The 23,916-nt window shown below is 48.6% G+C and overlaps 5 pseudogenes; 2 read left to right on the forward strand and 3 right to left on the reverse strand.

Annotated features, from left to right (window-relative positions):
* Window positions 1–1,001: 1,001 nt before the first annotated feature.
* LOC144000197 (5S ribosomal RNA) lies at window positions 1,002–1,120 on the reverse strand (annotated as a pseudogene).
* Window positions 1,121–1,178: 58 nt separating this feature from the next.
* On the reverse strand, window positions 1,179–1,298 carry LOC144000253 (5S ribosomal RNA; annotated as a pseudogene).
* A 3,730-nt stretch (window positions 1,299–5,028) lies between these two features.
* Window positions 5,029–5,147, reverse strand: LOC144000176 (5S ribosomal RNA; annotated as a pseudogene).
* Window positions 5,148–15,637: 10,490 nt separating this feature from the next.
* Window positions 15,638–15,756, forward strand: LOC144000242 (5S ribosomal RNA; annotated as a pseudogene).
* Window positions 15,757–15,848: 92 nt separating this feature from the next.
* LOC144000254 (5S ribosomal RNA) lies at window positions 15,849–15,968 on the forward strand (annotated as a pseudogene).
* Window positions 15,969–23,916: the final 7,948 nt, after the last annotated feature.

The raw sequence follows: 23,916 nt of genomic DNA on the forward strand, positions 1-23,916 counted from the left end.
GAGTTTGAGACTCTATGCAGGAGCGAAGGCCCTTTGGCCCACATTCTCTCTCAAACAGATTACCCACACTTAACCTGTCTGTCCAACTGGGAAAAGGACCTTAATTGCTCATTTTCCCCAGCACAGAGACAACTCATTATCACTTTGGCTCTCAAAATGTCGCTGTGCACGAAGATACAGAAGACGAATTTTAAACTTCTCACCAGGTGGTATTTGACACCATCAAAGCTGCAGAAATGTTTCCCCTCTTCCTCGAACATATGCTGGAGGTGTGGAGAAGAAGAGGGCACGTTGCTGCACATTTTTTGGTCCTGCCCCAGCTTGGTGGACTTCTGGACAGAGATCCGATGCATAACACAAAAATTCACAGACTTCTCCATCCAGGAAGAGGCTGCATTCTTTTTCTTGCACCATTCACAGATTCCCATTAAGAAGTACAAAAAAATCAATTTCACGGCATGTGATAAATGCGGCGAAATCCTGCATCCCTCTCTATTGGAAAAAATGTTCCCCCCCTTTCATTACTCAAGAAGAATTTTTTAAACAAACCTGAGACATCTGGAATACCTTTATAATCTTGCTGGAAGGATGCGCCTGCTATCGCCTTAGTGCTCTGAGCTTTCCTTGACTGGCCCCTTGGACATCGTGTCTCGTCCCCTCTTCTCCTTTTCTCATCTTTCAATCCTTCTCTTTTCTGCCTTCCTCCCCTATCTCTCACCCCCTCCACCCCCTCTCTCTTTTGGAAAAAGTGGAAAATTGGGAATGACGGCCCCACACCCCCCTCTGGATGGATTATGCTGGAGGGACCTGGGGTTTGTGTGACCCTAGATCTTGGTACAGTACTTTATCCGTGCCTCGAATCATTGTGATTGATGGAAGGCAGACTCACAGTTGCGAATATACCTGTATCAAGTATTGTTCAGCTGCTTTTTGCTCTGTATTTCTCTGTTGCATTATGTACTTCCCTATTGGATAAAAAATTATATTTGAAAAAAAAAAGAAGCCTACGACACCTGGTATTCCCAGGAGGTCTCCCATCCAGGCATTAACCAGGCCCGCCCCTGCTTAGCCTCCAAGATCAGATGAGATGGAACAGATTCAGGGTGATGTGGCTGTAGGCACTCTCAACTCTCTTGACAAACACTAAGATGGTCACCTTGGAAACAAGCGGAAAAAATAGCCTACGGCATCTGGAAATCCCAGGCGGTCTCCCATCCAGGTACTAAACTGGTCCCAACCCTGCTTAGCCTCTGAGATCAGATGAGATTGGGCTCTTTCAGGGTGGTGTGGCCGTAGGAGATTTCTTCAGGCACTCTCAACCTTGACTAACGCCAATATGGTCACCTTGGGAAACAAACAAAAAAATCAAGTCAACGCCAACAACATAAAAAGAAGCCTTCAGCACCTAGTATTCCCAGGTGGTCTCCAATCCAGGTACTAGCAAGGCCCGACCCTGTTTAGCCTCTGAGATCAGAGGAGATCGGGCGCTTTTAGGCTTATGTGCCCATAGGCAATCTCTTTGGGCACTCTCAACCCTCTTGACAAATGCCAAGATAGTCACCTTGGGAAACAAGCGAAAAAAAAACAGATCAATGTCAACAACATAAAAAGAAGACTACGGCAGATGGTATTCCAAAGCCATCTCCCATCCAGGGACTAACTAGGCCCAACCCTTCTTAGCCTCAGAGATGAGAAGAGATAGGGCTCTTTCAGGGTGATGCTGCTGTAAGCGAACTCTTTGGGCACTCTCAACCCTCTTGACAAATGCCAAGATGGTCACCTTGGGAAACAAGCGAAAAAAAAAAAACGAATCTTGGACTGTTTCCCCATCACTAATGGGACGAGGCAGGGGTGCCCTCTGTCTCCCCTAATTTTTATTCTGACACTGGAACCACTTATGTGTCACGTTCGGAATGACCCGAATATTACTGCCATATCCAAACCCTCAGCACACCACAAAATTGCGGCGTGCGCTGACAATCTAATTTTTTTCGTCTCCAATCCACACATTTCGCTTCCCAATATACTCGCGGCTCTCCGGCGATACGGCAGCCTATCAAACAATAAAATCAACTGCACCGTCGGCTGTATTGAATATATCGGTCCCGGATGGTGAGGCCAAGAGGCTACGCTCCGCTTTTCCATTCTACTGAGCTGAAAAATCTATACGTTACCTGGGCGTTGACATCGCAGCGGATTTGGCGCAATTGTACCCGCTTAATTTTGTCCCTCTCCTGAATAGACTGAAATCTGATTTGGGAAACTGGCATGCTTTAAAACTGACCTGGTTCGGGCGCTGTAATGCATTCAAAATGACAGCCCTCCCGCGGATCTTATACTTGTTCCAGACATTACCGATCCGGTTACCCACAATTTTTTTCAGACAACTGCAGGTGCTGCTCCGGGACTTTATTTGGGCGCACAAACCGCCCAGAGCCCGTTTGCAATTGCTTGCCAGACCAAAGGACAAGGGGGGTCTGGGTCTCCCAGATCTCAGACAATACTACAGAGTGACTCTGCTAGCGAGAGTCGTTGATTGGCATTGTAATGGCCCACACAAGCAGTGGGTGGAGATGGAGATTGAGGATGGATCCATTCCCCTATTGACCTCCCCGTGGCTCCTGTCTTCCCTACCAAAAGACCTCAGAGATCACCCCGTAGTGGGAGCTACGTTGGCTGTTGTGCGGAGGTTGTTCCGCTGCACACACATTGCTCCCCTGCCGTCACCAATGACTCCGGTTATAGGTAATCCAGACTTCCCACCGGGATTTACCAACAAGAAACTGCGACAGTTGACAGTGGTGGGGAAACAGCCTCTGGGAGAGGTGTGGTCCTCGGGAGGGCTCCCGACCACGCAAACTGTCGCCGAGCTTTCTGACCCTCCGCTTGACTTGTTTAGTGCTTATCAACTTTGTCCCTTTCTTCTGGCCATACAAAGGGCCCCCTACACTCCTAGAGACCTGACGCCCTATGAATCCATATGTCACAAAAAGGAACCTGTGCGACACACCCTCTCCCTCCTGTACAACCTATTAAGTAGTCAGGAGGAGGAGTCGACCCCACCATTTATCCACAAATGGGAGAGGGACTTTGGCATCACATTTACCCCACAACAGATAGGGAAGATCCTGACATTAGTACATAAAGCTTCCATCGCAAACCAATATCAAGAATCAGGATACAAGATAGTCTCACGCTGGTGTAGAGTCCCATATCTTCTGAATAAAATGAATAGATCGATCCCAGATGTTTGTTGGAGGTGCAATTCAGATACGGGGACCATGGGACACATTTTCTGGGCATGCCCGGCCTTGACGAACTTTTGGGTGGAGGTGACCGGGACGATAAAAACTCTCAGAAATGTAGATATCGCAGACAACCCAGCAGCGTGCCTTCTACACTTGACCGACCAGCCTGAGCCCCCATCCAAGGTGCTGTGGTATTCCAAAGTCAATCATATTCTCCGGATGGAAGAATTGACCGCCACCCTTCACAACACTGAAGAGGCATTTAGTGTTACATGGAGGCCCTGCAGGTATTTTACTGGTACTTGAGACTACATTCGGGAGGTGAGCAGCGCCCCTGTCCCAGAAAAAGACTGAACATCTAACGTTTACCTACGTAGGCCATGTCTGCCCTGGGTGGCATTCCCCCCCCCCCTCCCTTTTTGTCTTTATTTTTCTTTTTTTCCCCGCCGCCATCCCCCCCCTCCTCTCTCTCCGTCTTTGCACTCTCTTCTTCCCCCGTCCTCCCTTTTGACTATGCCTTGTCTCCTTACTAGCCTTTGGGACCCAGAAGAACCCCAGGGTTCTGGACACGACCGGCTCATATTTTTCTCTGGTTCACATAGGTCATGATAAGCTGGCTCGCTGTGGTCCCAGTTGTTCTCCATGATTACATTTGTCCGAACGGAGCTGCATTAGTTATACTGTACTACATGTCGGAGGTGGGGTTTCTCTCTTTTCTGCATGAAACTCTAGGACTCCCCTCTGAGAACCCAGAGTTATTTTGCTTCCTATTTTTTGTTACCATGTAATTGTGACCCTGGGTCATGCTGTATGGTTGACTGTTATATTTATGTTGTTCTACTTATACTTAATAAAAGAATAAAACAATAAAAAAAAATAAGTCAATGCCAACAACTTAAAAAAAAAGCCTATGGCATCGAGAAATCCCAGGCGGTCTCCCATCCAGGTACTAACCAGGTCCCAACCCTGCATAGCCTCTGAGATCAAATGAGATTTGGCTCTTTCAGGGTGATGCAGCCATAGTAGATTTTTTCAGGCACGCTCAACCCTCTTGACAAACGCCAAGATGGTCACCTTGGGAAACAAACAAAAAAAACAAGTCAACGCCAACAACATAAAAAGAAGCCTACCGCACCTAGTATTTCCAGGCGGTCTCCCATCCAGGTATTAACAAGGCGCGACCCTTTCTAGCCTCTGAGATCAGCGGAGATTGGGCGCTTTCAGGGTGATGTGCCCATAGGAAATCTCTTTGGGCACTCTCATCCCTCTTGAAAAGTGCCAAGATAGTCACCCTGGGAAACAAGCGAAAAAAAACAGGTCAACGCCAACAACATAAAAAGAAGAATACGGCACCTGGTATTCCAAGGCCATCTCCCATTCAAGTACTAACTAGGCCCAACCCTTCTTAGCCTCTGAGATCAGAAGAGATAGGGTGCTTTCAGGGTGATGCGGCTGTAAGCGATCTCTTTAGGCACTCTCAACCCTCTTGACAAATGCCAAGATAGTCACCTTGAGATACAAGCGAAAAAAAACAGGTCAATGTCAACAACATAAAAAGAAGAATACGGCACCTGGTATTCCAACGCCATCTCCCATCCAGGTACTAACTAGGCCCAACCCTTCTTAGCCTCAGAGAAGAGAAGAGATAGGGCTCTTTCAGGGTGATGCTGCTGTAAGCGATCTCTTTGGGCACTCTCAACCCTCTTGACAAATGCCAAGATGGTCACCTTGGGAAACAAGCAAAAAAAAAAAATGAATCAACGCCAACAACATAAAAAGAAGCCTACAATCACTGGTATTTCCAGGTGGTCTCCCATCCAGGTACTAACCAGGCCCGACTCTTCTTAGCCTCCAAAATCACATGAGATTGGGTGCTTTCAGAGTGATGTGGCCATAGGCAATCTCTTCAGGCACTCTCAACCCTCTTGACAAACACCAAGATGGTCACTTTGGGAAACAAGCAAAAAAAAACAGGTCAACGTCAACAACATAAAAAGAAGTCTATGACACCTGGTATTCCCAGGCAGTCTCCCATCCAGGTACTAACAAGGCCCGACTCTTCTTAGCCTCCAACATCAAACGAGATCGGGTGCTTTCAGGGTGATGTGCCCATAGGCAATCTCTTCAGGCACTTTGACAATCGCCAAGATTGTCACCTTGGGAAACAAGCAAAAAAAATAAAAATAAGTCGGAAGCTAGAGACAATACGGCCCGAGTCCTCAATTTAATCCATGCGGCGCATGTACAGGGAAGGCCCTTGCTTATGTTGTCAACGGACGCGGAGAAGGCCTTTGACAGGGTGGCCTGGCACTTTATGCAGGCCACCCTGGAACATATAGATAGGTCTTGGCCCCAACATGATGATGTCGCTTTACTCCACACCGTCGGCAGCGGTACGGGTGAACGAGTGGTGCTCGGACTCTTTCCCCATCACTAATGGGATGAGGCAGGGGTGCCATCTGTCTCCCCTAATTTTTATTCTGACACTGGAACCACTTATGTGTCACGTTCGGAATGACCCTAATATTACTGGCATATCCAAACCCTCGGCACACCACAAAATTGCGGCGTACGCTGATGTTATAATTTTTTCCGTCTCCAATCCACACATTTTGCTTCCCAATATACTTGCGTCTCTCCAGCGATACGGCAGCCTATCAAACTATAAAATCAATTGCGCCAAGTCGGCTGTATTGAATATATCGGTCCCGGATGGTGAGGCCAAGAGGCTCCACTCCGCTTTTCCATTCTACTGGGCTGAAAAATCTATACGTTACCTGGGCGTTGCGGATTTAGCGCAATTGTACCCGCTTAATTTTGTCCCTCTCCTGAATAGACTGAAATCTGATTTGGGAAACTGGCATGCTTTAACACTGACCTGGTTCGGGCGCTGTAATGCATTCAAAATGACGGCCCTCCCGCGGATCTTATACATGTTCCAGACATTACCGATCTGGTTACCCCCAATTTTTTTCAGACAACTGCAGGTGCTGCTCCGGGACTTTATTTGGGCGCGCAAACCGCCCAGAGCCCGTTTGCAATTGCTTGCCAGACCAAAGGACAAGGGGGGTCTGGGTCCCCCAGATCTCAGACAATACTACAGAGTGACTCTGCTAGCGAGAGTCGTTGATTGGCATTGTAATGGCCCACACAAGCAGTGGGTGGAGATGGAGATTGAGGATGGATCCATTCCCCTATTGACCTCCCCGTGGCTCCTGTCCACCCTACCAAAAGACCTCAGAGGTCACCCCGTAGTGGGAGCTATGTTGGCTGTTGTGCGGAGGTTGTTCCGCTGCACACACATTGCTCCCCTGCTGTCACCAATGACTCCGGTTATAGGTAATTCAGACTTCCCACCGGGATTTACCAACAAGAAACTGCAACAGTTGACAGTGGTGGGGAAACAGCGTCTGGGAGAGGTGTGGCCCTCGGGAGGGCTCCCGACCATGCAAACTGTCGCCGAGCTTCTGACCCTCCGCTTGACTTGTTTAGTGCTTATCAACTTCGTCACTTTCTTCTGGCCATACAAAGGGCCCCCTACACTCCTAGAGACCTGACGCCCTATGAATTAATCTGTCACAAAAGGGAACCTGTGCGACACACCCTCTCCCTCCTGTACAACCTATTAAGTAGTCAGGAGGAGGAGTCGACCCCCACCATTTATCCACAAATGGGAGAGGGACTTAGGCATCATATTTACCCCACAACAGATAGGGAAGATCCTGACCTTAGTACATAAAGCTTCCATCGCAAACCAATATCAAGAATAAGGATACAAGATAGTCTCACGCTGGTATAGCCTCTATATACCACAGCCTGTCTTCTGTATACGCTAGACTGTAAAAACCAGCTAGAATACACCAGCCTGTCTTCTGTACCCACTAGAATCTCTGTATACACTACCCAGTCTTCTGTATACACTGTCAACTTGGATGTATACCCAAGCCTGTCTTCTGTATACACTAGTCTCTCTATATGCACTTTCCTTTCTGTATACTCTCGACCCTCTCTATACATTAACCTCTCAATATACACTAACATGTTTGCATATACTAGCCTCTCTTTAAATTAGCCTCTCTGTGTACCCCAGCCTCACTGTTTACTCTAGCATCTCTATATACTCAAGCCTATCTACATAAACGAGTCTGTATTCTGTATTCACTAGCCTTTCTTCTGTATGCTGTAGTCTTCTATATATACCAGCTTCTCTGTACACCCTTGCATCTCTGTAAACACTGTGTAAACTAGCCAGTCTTATGTATACACTCGCCGACTGTATACACTAGACTCTCTGAATACACTAAACTCTCTGTATACCACAACCTGTCTTCTGTATACACTAGACTGTAAAAACTAGCTAGAATACACCAGCCTGTCTTCTGTACCCACTAGACTCTCTGTATACACTACCCAGTCTTCTGTATAGAATGTCAGCTTTGATGTATACCCAAGCCTGTCTTCTGTATACACTAGCTTCTCTATATGCACTGTCCTTTCTGTATACACTCGACTCTCTCTATACACTAACCTCTCTATATACACTAACATCTTTGTATATACTAGCCTCTCTTTAAACTAGCCTCTCTGTGTACCCCAGCCTCACTGTTTACTCTAGCATCTCTGTATACTCAAGCCTATCTACATACACGAGTCTGTATTCTGTATTCACTAGCCTTTCTTCTGTATGGTGTAGTCTTCTATATATACCAGCTTCTCTGTACACCCTAGCACTGTAACAGTGCTAGGTTCCTGTATTACAGAAACAGAACACCAGCAATAAGGTGTATACTGTGCAGGAGGCACACAACACCCACTCTAACTTGTGCACTGCAGATGCATGTATTGCAGAAATTGAACACCAGTAATAAAGGGTAGCTTCAGGTGTGTACTGTGCAGGAGGCACATAACACCCACTGTAACAGTGCTAGGTTCCCAAGCAGTAAAGACACTGTCCCTGCCTATCGTCCTCTTTCCCTGACCACCGCAACACACTATACATGGCCGCCGCGCTGGCGGCCTTATCTAGTGTGGGGTGTGTACTAAACCCCCCTGAGCTATAATTGGCCACAGGAATCCTGCCTGTGGTGAATTGTGGCTCTCCTCACAGAGGATGTCACATCTGTTCTTATTATATAGAACCTATTATGCTCCTTGTAAACTTTTTCAGTTTGGCCGAACGGCCGCACGCAAGTTGCCCCCGGTGCGGGAACATGGGGGGAGACATGATGCACATGTTTTGGAGATGCCCGAAGTTGATCCGCTACTGGACAGAGGTGACAGGAACCATTGATCGGGTGTTTGGAACCTCCACCGGGATGGAGGCGAAGTATTGTCTCCTGGGATTAGTTGAAGGAGTTGGAAACCCAGGAAGCAGCCAGATGGCAGTTCTGAGTTGCCTATTTCAGGCAAGGAAACTGATTGCCCAACCCTGCTTAGCCTCCAATGTTGGCAATGACTTGGTTTTTTTCGCTTGTTTCCCAAGATGACCATGTTGGCGTTTGTCAAGATGGTTGAGAGTGCCCGAAGAGATCGCCTATGGCCCCATCACCTTGAAAGTGCCTGATCTTGTCTGATCCCGGAGGCTAAGCATTGTCGGGCCTGATTAGTAACTGGATGGGAGACCAACTAGGAATACCAGGTGCCGTAGCATTCTTTTTATTTTGTTGGCGTTGACATGTTTTTTTTTTTCCGCTTGTTTCCCAAGGTGATCATCTTGACATTTGTCAAGAGGGCTGAGAGAGCCCAAAGAAATCTCCTACAGCCACATCCCCCTGAAAGCGCCCGATCTCATCTGATCTCAGAGGCTAAGCAGGGTCCGGCCTGGATAGTACCTAATTACAGGTGCCATAGGAATCTTTTTATATTGTTGGCTTTGACTTGTTTTTCTTTCGCTTGTTTCCCAAGGTGACCATTTTAGCATCAGTCAAGAGTTTTGAGTATGTCCCGAAGCGTTCGCCTGAGGTCACATCACCCTGAAAGCGCCCAATCTCAGAGGCTAAGCAGGGTCTGGGTCAGATGGGAGACCGCCAGGGTCTATGTTGTTGGCGTTGACCTGTTTTTTTTCACTTGTTTCCCAAGATGACCATCTTGGTATTTGTCAAGAGGGTTGAGAGTGTCTAAATAGAACACCTATGGCCACATCACCCTGAAAGCGCACAATCTCATCTGATCTCGGAGGCCTAGCAGTGTACGGCCTGGTTGAGAGTGCCCAAAGAGATTGCCTATGGGCACATCACCCTGAAAGCGCCCAATCTCCGCTGATCTCAGAGGCTAGAAAGGGTTGTTAATACCTGTATGGGAGACCATCTGTGAATACCAGGTGCCGTAGGCTTCTTTTTATGTTGTTGGCGTTTACCTGTTTATTTTCGCTTGTTTACCAAGGTGACCATCTTGGCGTTTAACAAGAGGGTTGAGAGTGCCCAAAGAGATCACCTACGGCCCCATCACCCTGAAAGCGCCCAATCTCATCTGATCTCAGAGGCTAAACAGTGTCGGGCCTGGTTAGTACCTGGATGGGAGACTGGGAATACCGGATGCCGTAGGATTCTTTTTATGTTGTTGGCTTTGACCTGTTTTTTTTCCCTTGTTTCCCAAGGTGACCATCTTGGCATTTGTCAAGAGGGTTGAGAGTGCACAAAGAAATTGCCTACGGGCACAACACCCTGAAAGAGCCCAATCTCGTTTGGTCTCAGAGCCTAAGCAGGGTTGGTCCTGGTTTGTACCTGGATGGGAGACCGCCTGGGTTTTCCAAATGCCGCAGGCTTCTTTTTATGTTGTTGGCGTTGACTTGTTTTTTTTGTTTGTTTCCCAAGGTAACCATCTTGGCGTTTGTCAAGAGGGTTGAGCATGCATTTGATCTCAGAGGCTAAGCAGGGTTGGGAGCTGGTTAGTACCTGGATGGGAGACCGCCTGGGATTTCTCGATGCCATAGGCTTTAGTTTTAAGTTGTTGGCATTGACTTATTTTTTTTATTTTTATTATTCTTTTATTAAGTAGAACATAAATATAACAGTCAACCATACAGCATGACCCAGGGTCACAATTACATGGTAACAAAAAATAGGCAGCCAAATAACTCTGGGTTCTCAGAGGGGAGTCCTACAGTTTCATGCAGAAAAGAGAAAAACCCCACCTCCGACATGTAGTACAGTAGTACTGAGTAACGGAGTAGTGCAGCTCCGTTGAGACAAATGTAATCATGGAGAACAACTGGGACCACAGCGAGCCAGCTTATCATGACCTACGTGAACCAGAGTAAAATATGAGCCGGTCATGTCCAGAACCCTGGGGTTCTTCTGGGTCACCGAAGGCTAGTAAGGAGACAAGGCATAGTCAAAAGGGAGGACGGGGGAAGAAGAGAGTGCAAAGACGGAGAGAGAGGAGGTGGGGGGATGGCGGCGGGGAAAAAAAGAAAAATAAAGACAAAAAGGGAGGGGGGGAATGCCACCCAGGGCAGACATGGCCTACGTAGGTAAACGTTAGATGTTCAGTCGTTTTCTGGGACAGAGGCACTGCTCACCTCCCGAATGTAGTCTCGAGTACCAGTAAAATACCTCCAGGGCCTCCATGTAACACTAAATGCCTCTTCAGTAATGTGAAGGGTGGCGGTCAATTCTTCCATCCGGAGAATATGATTGACTTTGGAATACCACAGCACCTTGGATGGGGGCTGAGGTTGCCTCCACAGTGCGGGAATGCAGGCCCGGGCGGCGTTCAGGAGTTGCATCGTGAGGGTTTGTTTGTATTTTCGAACAGGCTGTTCGGTCAAGTGTAGAAGGCACGCTGCTGGGAACCCAAAAGTTCCTCAAGGCCGGACATGCCCAGAAAAGGTGTCCCATGGTCCCCGTATCTGAATTTCACCTCCAACAAACATTCGGGATCGATCTATCCATTTTATTCAGAAGGTATGGGACTCTATACCAGAGTGATACTATCTTGTATCCTGATTCTTGATATTGGTTTGCGATGGAAGCTTTATGTACAAAGGTCAGGATCTTCCCTATCTGTTGTGGGGTAAATGTGATACCTAAGTCCCTCTCCCATTTGTGGATAAATGGTGGGGGTCGACTCCTCCTCCTGACTACTCAATAGGTTGTACAGGAGGGAGAGGGTGTGTCGCACAGGTTCCCTTTTGTGACCGATGGATTTATAGGGTGTCAGGTCTCTGGGAGTGTAGGGGGCCCTTTGTATGGCCAGAAGAAAGTGACGAAGTTGATAAGCACTAAACAAGTCAAGCGGAGGGTCAGAAAGCTCGGCGACAGTTTGCGTGGTCGGGAGCCCTCCCGAGGGCCACACCTCTCCCAGACGCTGTTTCCCCACCACTATCAACTGTCGCAGTTTCTTGTTGGTAAATCCCGGTGGGAAGTCTGGATTACCTATAACCGGAGTCATTGGTGACGGCAGGGGAGCAATGTGTGTGCAGCGGAACAACCTCCGCACAACAGCCAACGTAGCTCCCACTATGGGGTGACCTCTGAGGTCTTTTGGTAGGGAGGACAGGAGCCACGGGGAGGTCAATAGGGGAATGGAACCATCCTCAATCACCATCTCCACCCACTGCTTGTGTGGGCCATTACAATGCCAATCAACGACTCTCGCTAGCAGAGTCACGCTGTAGTATTGTCTGAGATCTGGGAGACCCAGACCCCCCTTGTCCTTTGGTCTGGCAAGCAATTGCAAATGGGCTCTGGGCGGTTTACGCGCCTAAATAAAGTCCCGGAGCAGCACCTGCAGTTGTCTGAAAAAAATTGGGGGTAACCGGATCGGTAATGTCTGTAACATGTATAAGATCCGCGGGAGGGCCGTCATTTTGAATGCATTACAGCGCCCGAACCAGGTCAGTGTTAAAGCATGCCAGTTTCCCAAATCAGATTTCAGTCTATCCAGGAGAGGGACAAAATTAAGCGGGTACAATTGCGCTAAATCCGCTGCTATGTCAACGCCCAGGTAACGTATAGATTTTTCAGCCCAGTAGAATGGAAAAGCGGAGCGGAGCCTCTTGGCCTCACCACCTGGGACCAATATATTCAATACAGCTGACTTGGCGCAATTGATTTTATAGTTTGATAGGCTGCCGTATCGCTGTAGAGACACAAGTATATTGGGAAGCAAAATGTGTGGATTGGAGACGGAAAAAATTAGATCGTCAGCGTATGCCGCAATTTTGTGGTGTGCCGAGGGCTTGGATATGCCAGTAATATTCGGGTCATTCCAAACGTGACACATAAGTGGTTCCAGTGTCAGAATAAAAATTAGGGGAGACAGAGGGCACCCCTGCCTCATCCCATTAGTGATGGGGAAAGAGTTCGAGCACCACTCGTTCACCCGTACCGCTGCCGACGGCGTGGAGTAAAGCGACATTACCCAGCTCATCATGTTGGGGCCAAGACCTATATGTTCCAGGGTGGTCTGCATAAAGTGCCAGGCCACCCTGTCAAAGGCCTTCTCCGCATCCGTTGTCAACATAAGCAAGGGCCTTCCCTGTACATGCGCCGCATGGATTAAATTGAGGACTCGGGCCGTATTGTCTCTAGCTTCCGACTTATTTTTATTTTTTTTGCTTGTTTCCCAAGGTGACCATCTTGACGTTTGTCAATAGGGTTGAAAGTGCCTGAAGAGATTGCCTACGGGCACATCACCCTGAAAGCACCCAATCTCGTTTGATGTTGGAGGCTAAAAAGAGTCGGGCCTTGTTAGTACCTGGATGGGAGACTGCCTGGGAATACCAGGTGTCATAGACTTCTTTTTATGTTGTTATGTTGTTGGCGTTGACCTGTTTTTTTTTCGCTTGTTTCACAAAGTGACCATCTTGGTGTTTGTCAAGAGGGTTGAGAATGCCTAAAGAGATAGTAGTCACACAGGGCTCCAATGGCCTCCCCGCCCAAGGCAGACCAGCCAGTGAATCCCACGCCATCTCCTGCTCTAGCTTGACCCATAGCTTCAGTTCCCCATGCCGGTGTCTTATCACATATGGTCCCCCATCGGATAGTGTCCGCTGTGTACTGCGCATGCGCAGTACACAGCAACACAGATTCCGAAAATTGCCGAGCATGAACGCCACCTGCGCACTGAGTCCAGGTTCTATCCCCACTATCCAAGTGGACATAGAGTAAGAATATAAAAGAGCCGAGCGCAGCGAGGCCGAGCCCGAAGCGCGGCGAGCGAAGCTCGCCTGCGAGGGGCCCTCTAATATTCACAACCCTATGTCCGCTTGGATGGTGGGGCTACCACCTCCACTCACCGCGCAGGCGCCGTTCAGCTTCAGAGATTTTCCGAAGCTTCGTCTGCTCCGTACTGCGCATGCGCAGTACGGCGCGGACACTATATCATGGCCGGACAGTATATGGCAGAACATCGGCACCAGTCAACCACCGGTGTCATGTGCGTCGCTGTGTAATATAGAGCAGGGTCCGGGAAGCCAATACCTCCCCGCAATTTCGGTCGCAATAGCATTGCCCTACCAATACGCATATGTTTTCCGCGCCAGAGGAACTTGATAAAGATTGAGCGAACCGCATGAAAGAAAGTCTGGGGTATTTGAGTAGCTTTATGTACTAATGTCAGGATCTTCCCTATCTGTTGTGGGGTAAATGTGATGCCAAAGTCCCTCTCCCATTTGTGGATAAATGGTGGGGTCGACTCCTCCTCCTGACTACTTAATAGGTTGTAGAGGAGGGAGAGGGTGTGTCGCACAGGTTCCTTTTTGTGACAGATGGATTCATAGGGCGTCAGGTCTCTAGGAGTGTAGGGGGCCCTTTGTATGGCCAGAAGAAAGTGACGAAGTTGATAAGCATTAAACAAGTCAAGCGGAGGGTCAGAAAGCTCGGCGACAGTTTGCGTGGTCGGGAGCCCTCCCGAGGGCCACACGTCTCCCAGACGCTGTTTCCCCACCACTGTCAACTGTCGCAGTTTCTTGTTGGTAAATCCCGGTGGGAAGTCTGGATTACCTATAACCGGAGACATTGGTGACGGCAGGGGAGCAATGTGTGTGCAGCGGAACAACCTCCGCACAACAGCCAACGTAGCTCCCACTACGGGGTGATCTCTGAGATCTCTGTATTGTTTCAGATCTGGGAGACCCAGACCCCCCTTGTCCTTTGGTCTGGCAAGCAATTGCAAACGGGCTCTGGGCGGTTTGCGCACCCAAATAAAGTCCCGGAGCAGCACCTGCAGTTGTCTGAAAAAAATTGGGGGTAACCAGATCGGTAATGTCTGGAACAAGTATAAGATCCACGGGAGGGCCGTCATTTTGAATGCATTACAGCGCCCGAACCAGGTCAGTGTTAATGCATGCCAGTTTCCCAAATCAGATTTCAGTCTATTCAGGAGAGGGACAAAATTAAGCGGGTACAATTGCGCCAAATCCGCTGCGATGTCAACGCCCAGGTAACGTATAGATTTTTCAGCTCAGTGGAAAAGCGGAGCGTAGCCTCTTGGCCTCACCATCCGGGACCGATATATTCAATACAGCCGACGGTGCAACTGATTTTATAGTTTGATAGGCTGCCGTATCGCCGGAGAGCCGTGAGTATATTGGGAAGCGAAATGTGTGGATTGGAGACGAAAAAAATTAGATCGTCAGCGTACGCCGCAATTTTGTGGTGTGCCGAGGGTTTGGATATGCCAGTAATATTCGGGTCATTCTGAACGTGACACATAAGTGGTTCCAGTGTCAGAATAAAAATTAGGGGAGACAGAGGGCTCCCCTGCCTCGTCCCATTAGTGATGGGGAAAGAGTCCGAGCACTCTGAAAGCACCCAATCTCATCTGATCTTGGAGGCTAAGAAGAGTCAGGCCTAGTTAGTACCTGGATGGGAGACCACCTGGCAATACCAGTTATTGTAGGCTTCTTTTTATGTTGTTGGCGTTGATTCATTTTTTTTTTTTCGCTTGTTTCCCAAGATGACCATCTTGGCATTTGTCAAGAGGGTTGAGAGTGCCCAAAGAGTTCGCTTACAGCAGCATCACCCTGAAAGAGCCCTATCTCTTCTCATCTCTGAGGCTAAGAAGGGTTGGGCCTAGTTAGTTCCTGGATGGGAGATGGCTTTGGAATACCAGGTGCTGTAGTCTTCTTTTTATGTTGTTGACATTGACCTGTTTTTTTTTCGCTTGTTTCCCAAGGTGACTATCTTGGCATTTGTCAAGAGGGTTGAGAGTGCCCAAAGAGATGCCTATGGGCACATAAGCCTGAAAGTGCCCGATCTCCTCTGATCTCAGAGGCTAAACAGGGTCGGGCCTTGCTAGTACCTGGATTGGAGACCACCTGGGAATACTAGGTGCTGAAGGCTTTTTTTTATGTTGTTGGCGTTGACTTGTTTTTTTTTTTTGTTTGTTTACCAAGGTGACCATCTTGGTGTTTGTCAAGAGGGTTGAGAGTGCCTGAAGAGCTCGCCTATGGCCACATAACCCTGAAAGCACCAGATCTCGTCTGATCTCAGAGACTAAACAGGGTCGGGCCTTGTTAATACCTGGATGGGAGACCACCTGGGAATACTAGGTGCTGTAGACTTCTTCTCATGTTGTTGGCGTTGACTTTTTTTTGTTTGTTTCCCAAGGTGATCATATTGGCGTTAGTCAAGGTTGAGAGTGCCTGAAGAAATCTCCTACGGCCACACCACCCTGAAAGAGCCCAATCTCATCTGATCTCAGAGGCTAAGCAGGGTTGGGACCAGTTTAGTACCTGGATGGGAGACCGCCTGGGATTTCCAGATGCCGTAGGCTTCTTTTTATGTTGTTGCCGTTGACCTTTTTTTTTCCGCTTGTTTCCAAGGTGACCATCTTGGTGTTTGTCAAGAGAGTTGAGAGTGCCTGAAGATATTGGCTACGGCCACATCACCCTGAATCTGTTCCATCTCGTCTGATCTTGGAGGCTAAGCAGGGTCGGGCCTGGTAAATGTCTGGAAGGGAGACCGCGTGGGAATACCAGGTGTCATAGGCTTCTTTTTTTTTTAAATATAATTTTTTCTCCAAATAGGGGAAGACGGTCCCCCGAGTACTTGATACAGGTATATTCGCAACTGTGAGTCTGCCTTCCATCAATCACAATGATTCGAGGCATGGATAAAGTACTGTACCAAGATCCAGGGTCACACAAACCCCAGGTCCCTCCGGCATAATCCATCCAGAGGGGGGTGTGGGGCCGTCATTCCCAATTTTCCACTCTTTCCAAAAGAGAGGAGGGGGTGAGAGATAGGGGAGGAAGGCAGAAAAGAGAAGGGTTGAAAGATCAGAAAAGGAGAAGAGGGGGCGAGACACGATGGCAGCCACTGTCCAAGGGGCCAGTCAAGGAAAGCTCAGAGCACTAAGGCGATAGCAGGCGACATCCTTCCAGCGAGAATATAAAGGTATTCCAGATGTCCCAGGTTTGTTTAAAAAATTCTTGTTTACCTTGTGATGTGAGGATCAAGACCTCCATTTTTTTTTATGTCCTCTATTTTCCTAAGCCAGTGAGTAATGAAAGGGGTGGAACATTTTTTCCAATAGAGAGGGATGCAGGATTTCGCCGCATTTATCACATGCCGTAAAATTGATTTTTTTGTACTTCTTAATGGGAATCTGTGAATGGTGCAAGAGAAAGAATGCAGCCTCTTCCTGGATGGAGAAGTCTGTGAATTTTTGTGTTTTGCATCGGATCTCTGTCCAGAAGTCCACCAAGCTGGGGCAGGACCAAAAAATGTGCAGCAACGTGCCCTCTTCTTCGCCACACCTCCAGCATATGTTCGAAGAAGAGGGGAAACATTTCTGCAGCTTTGATGGTGTCAAATACCACCTGGTGAGAAGTTTAAAATTCGTCTCCTGTATCTTCGTGCACAGCGACATTTTGAGAGCCAAAGTGATAATGCGTTGTCTCTGTGCTGGGGAAAATTAGCAATTAAGGTCCTTTTCCCAGTTGGACAGACAGGTTAAGTGTGGGTAATCTGTTCGAGAGAGAATGTGGGCCAAAGGGCCTTCGCTCCTGCATAGAGTCTCAAACTCCGTCTGAGGGCGGGCGAACGTTTGAGGATTGGGGATGGAATGGAGAAAATGATGTTGTTGCGCCGCTCTCCAAAAAGGCAGTTGTAAAAGCCCTGTCGGATCTGTTAGGGTTGAGAAAGAAGGCCATTTTCCTTTAATGACGAATTTAGACGCATTGTCTAGGTTGGAATTTCTAAGTGGGTCCCCAGTTCAAAGGTTGGATGGCCACGTATAGGGAATAGGGGGGAAGCCAAAGACGTGAGTGTGTTTTGGGTAGCGATCAGGTGACTGACTTTAAACTGAGCCCCTATAGTGGGATGTGACATAAATTCTGTGGGTAAATACTTATAGCACCACATGGCGCTTCTTTTTTTTTTTTTTTTAACAGCACAAGTTTATTGAACAACTCAGTTATAACAAGATATTACAGTAGGTACAAACATTAGCCTCTTCATAGGTGACGGACAGTAATACATCTTACATTAAGGAAAATTCCTGACAATGATAGTATAGACTCCAATATAGCTCACTCCACACACGTATGCAGATTTTCCACCCACCTATCCCATATTTTGTGGTATTTGGCTGGACACCCACGATTTCTATACACCAGTTTAATCAAGGGTAGCTTACTATTAATGCCCATTACCCATTCCCGCATAGTAGGCATGGTTGGACGCATCCAGTATTTAGCCACAAGCTTTCGTGCGGTAAACAGCGTAGAGTGCAAAAATGTAGCCAAGTATTGATCAACAGAGGTATCAGGAAATATACTAAGTAGGTCAAGTTGAAGGGGTGAACCCATGTGGTCATGTAGAAACCTGACAATCTGCCCCCAATACTCCTGGACCAATGGGCATTGCCAGAGAAGATGGTAGAAAGTACCAGTCGTACAAGAGCAACGGGGACACTTCGGGTTATAGTCAGGATGATACTTAGCTATCCGGATAGGGGTGGGATAGGACCTGTGTATCACATAGTACTGCGTTAGTCGGTCAGGTAGGCTAAGCGAAGCCTGTTGAACGTTCTCAAGGGCATCCTCCCATTCCCCCCCATCAAAGGGACCTATGTCCTCTTCCCATCTCAACCTGGCCCGTTCAGTGGTTTGCGCCACCAAGCGGGCCCGGAGTAGGCCGTATAGAGTCGAGATCAATTTAGCCGGTTCGTCTCCCATAATTACATCTGTCAAAGCCAGCGACTGTACATTCGGAAAGTCCTGAGCAAATTGCGCGTGTCGCAATTGCAAGTAGCGAAAGTGCATATGAGGGGGTATGTTAAATTCCACTTGTAGGGAGGGAAAATCCCTTACGCCCATAGGAGTCACCACCTTATACAGAAAAAGTATCCCTCTAGAAGCCCACAAGTCTACATCTGGTAAGCCAGACAACTCACGAAGCAGGGGGTTGCGCCATAGCAGTGTATGTGAGTGGTAATAGTCAGCTCCCAGTAATCTAAGGGCTAGTTTCCGAATACTCCGGTGGTGTGGCAGGATCCGGGACCGGGCATCCCTAACCCCACCACCCCGAAAAATCATCTGAAGGGGAGTATCAACAAGGGATTCAGCCCCCCCGCCCACCAAGGCCTGATATCTGTGACTATCCGCTCTATGGAGGTGATAAAAATTGGAAATCTGGGCTGCTATGTAGTATGTGTGGAAATCAGGGAGAGCCAGTCCCCATAGAGGTCGGGTTTTTAAGTGTGTTCCATGCCAATTTATGTCTAGATGGGCCCCAGATAAAGGTGTTTAAGACACCGTCTAATGTTTTAAAGAACGCCACGGGGACCATGACAGGGGAATGCCAAAGTACATAAAGGAGTTTCGGCAGGAGGATAATTTTAGTAATATTGATCCGTCCCATAACCCCAATGGGGAGACGGGACCATGCCTTAGTCTTCTCCCACACATACAGAAGCAGTGGTTCAAGATTAAGATGAATATACTCCCCAGGTTCCCTCGTAACCTGTACTCCCAAATACTGAATGGAGGATACCCTGGAGAGTGGGAGAGAAGCTGCATCCCGGTCCGGGGAGAACAAGTCAATGGGTAGAACCTGCGACTTGGTCCAATTAATACGCAGACCGGAATGACCACCAAACTCCTCTATGACCCCCAGGGCAGACTCCAACGACCGACCCGAGTCCTCTAAATACAGTAAAGTATCATCCGCATAAATACTTACCGATTCCACCAGAGAACCGCGTCAGAGGCCTACTACAGCCGGGTGTGCCCGAAGTGCAGCAGCCAACGGTTCTGCCGCCAAAGCATATAACATAGGAGACAACCCTGACATGTGCCACGGCCCAGCTGAAAGGGGTCCGACACCCATCCGTTAACCGCTACTCTAGCCATTGGGCGATAGTATAGGAGAGTAATCCATTTAACAAAATTGGGGCCAAACCCAAATTTACCCAAGCATTCCCAAAGATAATTCCACTCAATGGAATCAAATGCCTTAGCGGCATCCAGTGACACCACCACCCTCGAGCCTACTCTGTCATGCTCAGCCTGGATATTCATATATAACCGGCGGATATTAATGGCCGTGTTTTTCCTGGGCATAAATCCAGTTTGATCCGGGTGAACAAGTGATAGGATGACTCCACTCAGACGGGTGGCAAGAACTTTAGCCAAAATTTTAATATCTGCTTGGAGCAGCGAGATGGGGCGATAGGAATCCGGGGAGTGGGGATCCTTTCCTGGCTTGGGTATCACTATAATAACTGCCTGCCGTAGAGTATCAGGTAGGGACCCGGAGTCAAATATGTGTGTATATAAATTCAACAATTCTGGCACTAGTGTCTCAGAGTAGTGGGCATAGAAATCCAGGGGAATACCATCCAGTCCAGGGGCCTTAGCCGTTGCAAGGGATGCCACCGCTAGCCTAATCTCATCTGCTGATATCGGGGCCTCAAGAGACTCAACCTGAGCCTCAGACAGGTGGGGAAGAGAGATATCTCGGAGGTACGCCCCCGTCTCAGTCCTCGGCCTATGTACCTGCGACTCATAAAGGGCAGCATAGTAAGCACGAAACATGGTGGCCACTGTTGGCGGATCAGTCACCTCCTCACCCCCATTGTCAGTCAACGAAACCACCACCGGGGGCTTGGAGTCCCGATGCGCCAAGTAGGCCAGCAACTTTCCCGCCCTCTCTCCTTGTTCAAACACCCGTTGCTTAACAAAAAACAACTTTTGCTTAGCCTGTTCAATGTGGAGGTGATCTACTAGCCTTGTGTGGTGTCGTAATACCTGGGCCTTAGCAGGTGTGGGGTCAGTAGTGAAGTCAGTGGTCACTGAGTCCAGCTCCCGTTGGGCATTAGATAGCAAAGTCTTGGAGGTACGCTTCAACTGGTTAATCCGGTGTGTTAAAGGGGAGCGTACGTGCAGTTTAAAAGCCTCCCAGGTACAGTCAACCGGAGCCGTCCCCTGATTAGTAGTAAAGAAAAACCCCCATTCATCCCCTAAGTCTTCGCTGTCACTCAAGGCGGTTAAACAGAAGGGGTGAAGCCGCCATGGTTTCCGTCCAGTAGGTCGGGTCAAGGAAAAAGTTGCCCAGCAAGGAGCGTGGTCTGACAATGATCTAGCATAATAGCCCGTGTCTACTAGCCTGGGTAACAACTGGGCGGACACAGCAATATAATCTATACGTGACATGGTGGAGTGAGTTGCAGAGAAACAGGAGTAAACACGTTTAGCCTGATATTTAAATCGCCACAGATCTGTAAGAGAGAATTCCTGAAACGTGCGACCTAGGCCAGTATCTCCCGGTAAATGATCCCCTCGAGTAGAGCCCATTCTATCCACCCCCGGATTCAAAACCATATTAAAATCACCCAGCCAAATTGCTGGGACATTAGGGTGTTGAGCCATAAAAGATAATCCCTCTGTACTTAGTCTATGATCGTAAGGCGGGGGTACATAATAGGCGAGAATAATGTACTGTTCTCCGTGCAATAAGCAGTGTATAAATATATATCTGCCCTGCGGGTCTGTCTGCAAAGAAACCAAGGAAAACTGTGCAGTTTTAGATATCAATACAGACACCCCGCGAGAATAGGACGTATGAGTGGCGTGGTAAGCCCATCCAATCCACGGGCGACGCAAAGCTATTTGCAATCTCCCAGTTACATGCGTCTCCACCAGGACTGTGATATCCGCTCTATACGTTTTGAGACACCCAAACACTGCCGCCCTCTTAATTTTATCCCGAATCCCCCTGACATTCCACGTCAGCAACTTCAGGGTACCCATGGCGTGGTCTCAGCCAATATCACAAGGAGGAAAATAGTATCCAAACCACCCGTCGAAGCAGTATCCATTCCCATATTCATCAGAGTATACATGAAAAAGAGACATTTGTCTGTTCCATAACCAAATAAAGCTTGTGCCATAAACTAAGCATAAAACATGACATACTATAACATAATAACTACAACCCATCCGCACCTTCCCTGCTCTCAGCCACCCCAACTTGGCTGGAGCTCCCTTCCCAAAACAAACCATAGAACACTAGGCAATGTCAATAACAATAAGCCACGGGGGTGGACTTTGCCAGATATGGACCCAGTGACAAGACCAAGTCTTCTCCCGTCATAACCCGGCTTGTAGGCCGGAGCCGGACCATGTGTCCCATTGGTGCGGTGCCCAGTTCAGCAGTGGGACATAACAGTCCAGTAAAGGGCATGTATCAGGAGAAAGTCAAAGTTCTGCAGTCCCATGCAGCAAGTCCAGATGACCCGCGTCCCCCCTACCCCCCCAGGGAAAGGGCCCAATAGAGCCCGCCAAGCGGGTCCCCCAAACTAAGAGGGAGGGGTATTGTGTAACGAACCAGGGGGATGCCCGCAGAGCGTGGCTATAGGCAGCAGTACATGTTCAGTCAACAAGAGCAACGGCCATCCATCTTAGAGAGGGGGAACAGAAGCATCAATTCAGGGACTGAGGATAATGAACCACGCATAGGCAGTCCAACAGCGATCTGCTTGCACACGGGCAAATAGAAAGGGGGGAACAGATAGAGTACTCACAAATCTTCCAACGATTTTAGTCTCGAGGTGGCCGATTTCGAGACGCGTCTCTCTGGTCCAACCAGGAAACCGCCATCTCAGGATCTTCAAAAAAGTAGGCCCTATCTTCCCCCACTACGCGGAGTCTGGCTGGGTACAACATGGCGTACTTGAGGTGATGTGCCCTGAGGCGCCTCTTGACTTCCACGAATCGGGAACGACGTTTTTGAACTTCTGCGGAGCAGTCGGGAAACACTGAGATATGTCCGTTCTGAAACGGGATGTTGCCTTTTTCACGAGTAAGGCGAAGGATGACATCCCTATCCCGGTAATTTAGCAGCTTAGCAATGCACGTGCGAGGAGGTGCCCCCTCCGGCGGCGGGCAGGCAGGCATTCTGTGGGCCCTTTTAATAATAAATGAGGTAGAAAACGCCTCCCTACCGTAGGCCTTAATCAGGAGAGATTCCAAAAATGTCGCCGGGTCAGCCCCCTCGGAGCCCTCCGGCAGGCCGATAAAGCGGAGGTTTGATCTGCGGGCCCTATTCTCAAGGTCGTCCTGTTTCTGGGCCAGCTGCTGGAGCTGCCTTTGCACATCCTCCTGGGCATGCTGCAGAGGGAACAGGACATCTTCGGCCTGACTGATCCGGGTTTCAGTTTCCTTCACTCTGTCACGCAGTTTAGCCATGTCCTGTCGGATAAGTGAGACATCCACCTTAACCTCCTCAAGCTTAGTTGTCAGTGTGGTCTGGCAGGTAGAAATCGCCTCAAGCACCTTCGCCGTGTCTGAGGTAGCAGGTTCTGCAGCCGGAGTGGACTGTCCGCCATGTTGGCCCTCATGGTCCCGCCGGAACTTTTCAAGAGATGCCGCCGCTGCAGACTGCTTCTTTGTCTGAGACATCGTCCCAATGTATGCACGAAAAATAATCGGATATTACACCGGTAAGATCGTAGGTAAAATAGTCAGTGGGCACCCAGGATCACTACAGGAGATCGCGGTAGGAGCGGAGCTCAGGTCACAAGCGTCCTACTCCATTGCTGTCCAGGCCACGCCCCCACCCCACATGGCGCTTCTTAGCGGAATTCGGGAGTGAGCTTAGAAAGATTGTTTCGATTCCAGTCCAATACACGCCCCAGATGGGAGGCCAGGTAGTAGCGTCGCAAGTCAGGGAGAACCAACCCTCCCTGTTGTTTAGACAATGTCAGCTGTGACCGCTAAAGTCTGGGATTTTTGTGGGCCCAGTTAAATTGAGTGAGCAAGGATTGAGCTTGCTTAAAAAACGGGACTGGAATCTGGATCGGGAGAGCTTGGAAAAGATAAGTAAATTTAGGGAGTATGTTCATTTTAATGAGATTGCATCTCCTGAACCAGGAATGGAGGCCAGAATGCCACCCGTGAAGCAAACTGCGGATCTTAGTGACAAGGGGTGGGGGGAAGTTCAACATAAACGTACGCGCGATGTCCGGTGGAATGTAAGTACCTAAGTACTTAAGGGCTGTATGGGTCCATTTAAATCGAAAATTGGACTGCAAGTCTATTAACGTTTGCGGGGGGACTGTAACCCCCCATGGCCTTTGATTTCAAGAAGTATCCCGTATATCTGGAATTCCCGAAAGAGATTTGGCAAGGAAACTCTGGGATTTGTCAGCGAGAACAGCATGTCATCCGCGTAGGCAGATATCTTGCACTCAATAGTACCCATTTGGAGTCCCGTTA

Source organism: Lithobates pipiens, unplaced genomic scaffold, assembly GCF_037356315.1.
Source record: "Lithobates pipiens isolate NorthernLeopardFrog02 unplaced genomic scaffold, aLitPip1_a1.2 Scaffold_191, whole genome shotgun sequence".
NCBI lineage: Eukaryota > Metazoa > Chordata > Amphibia > Anura > Ranidae > Lithobates > Lithobates pipiens.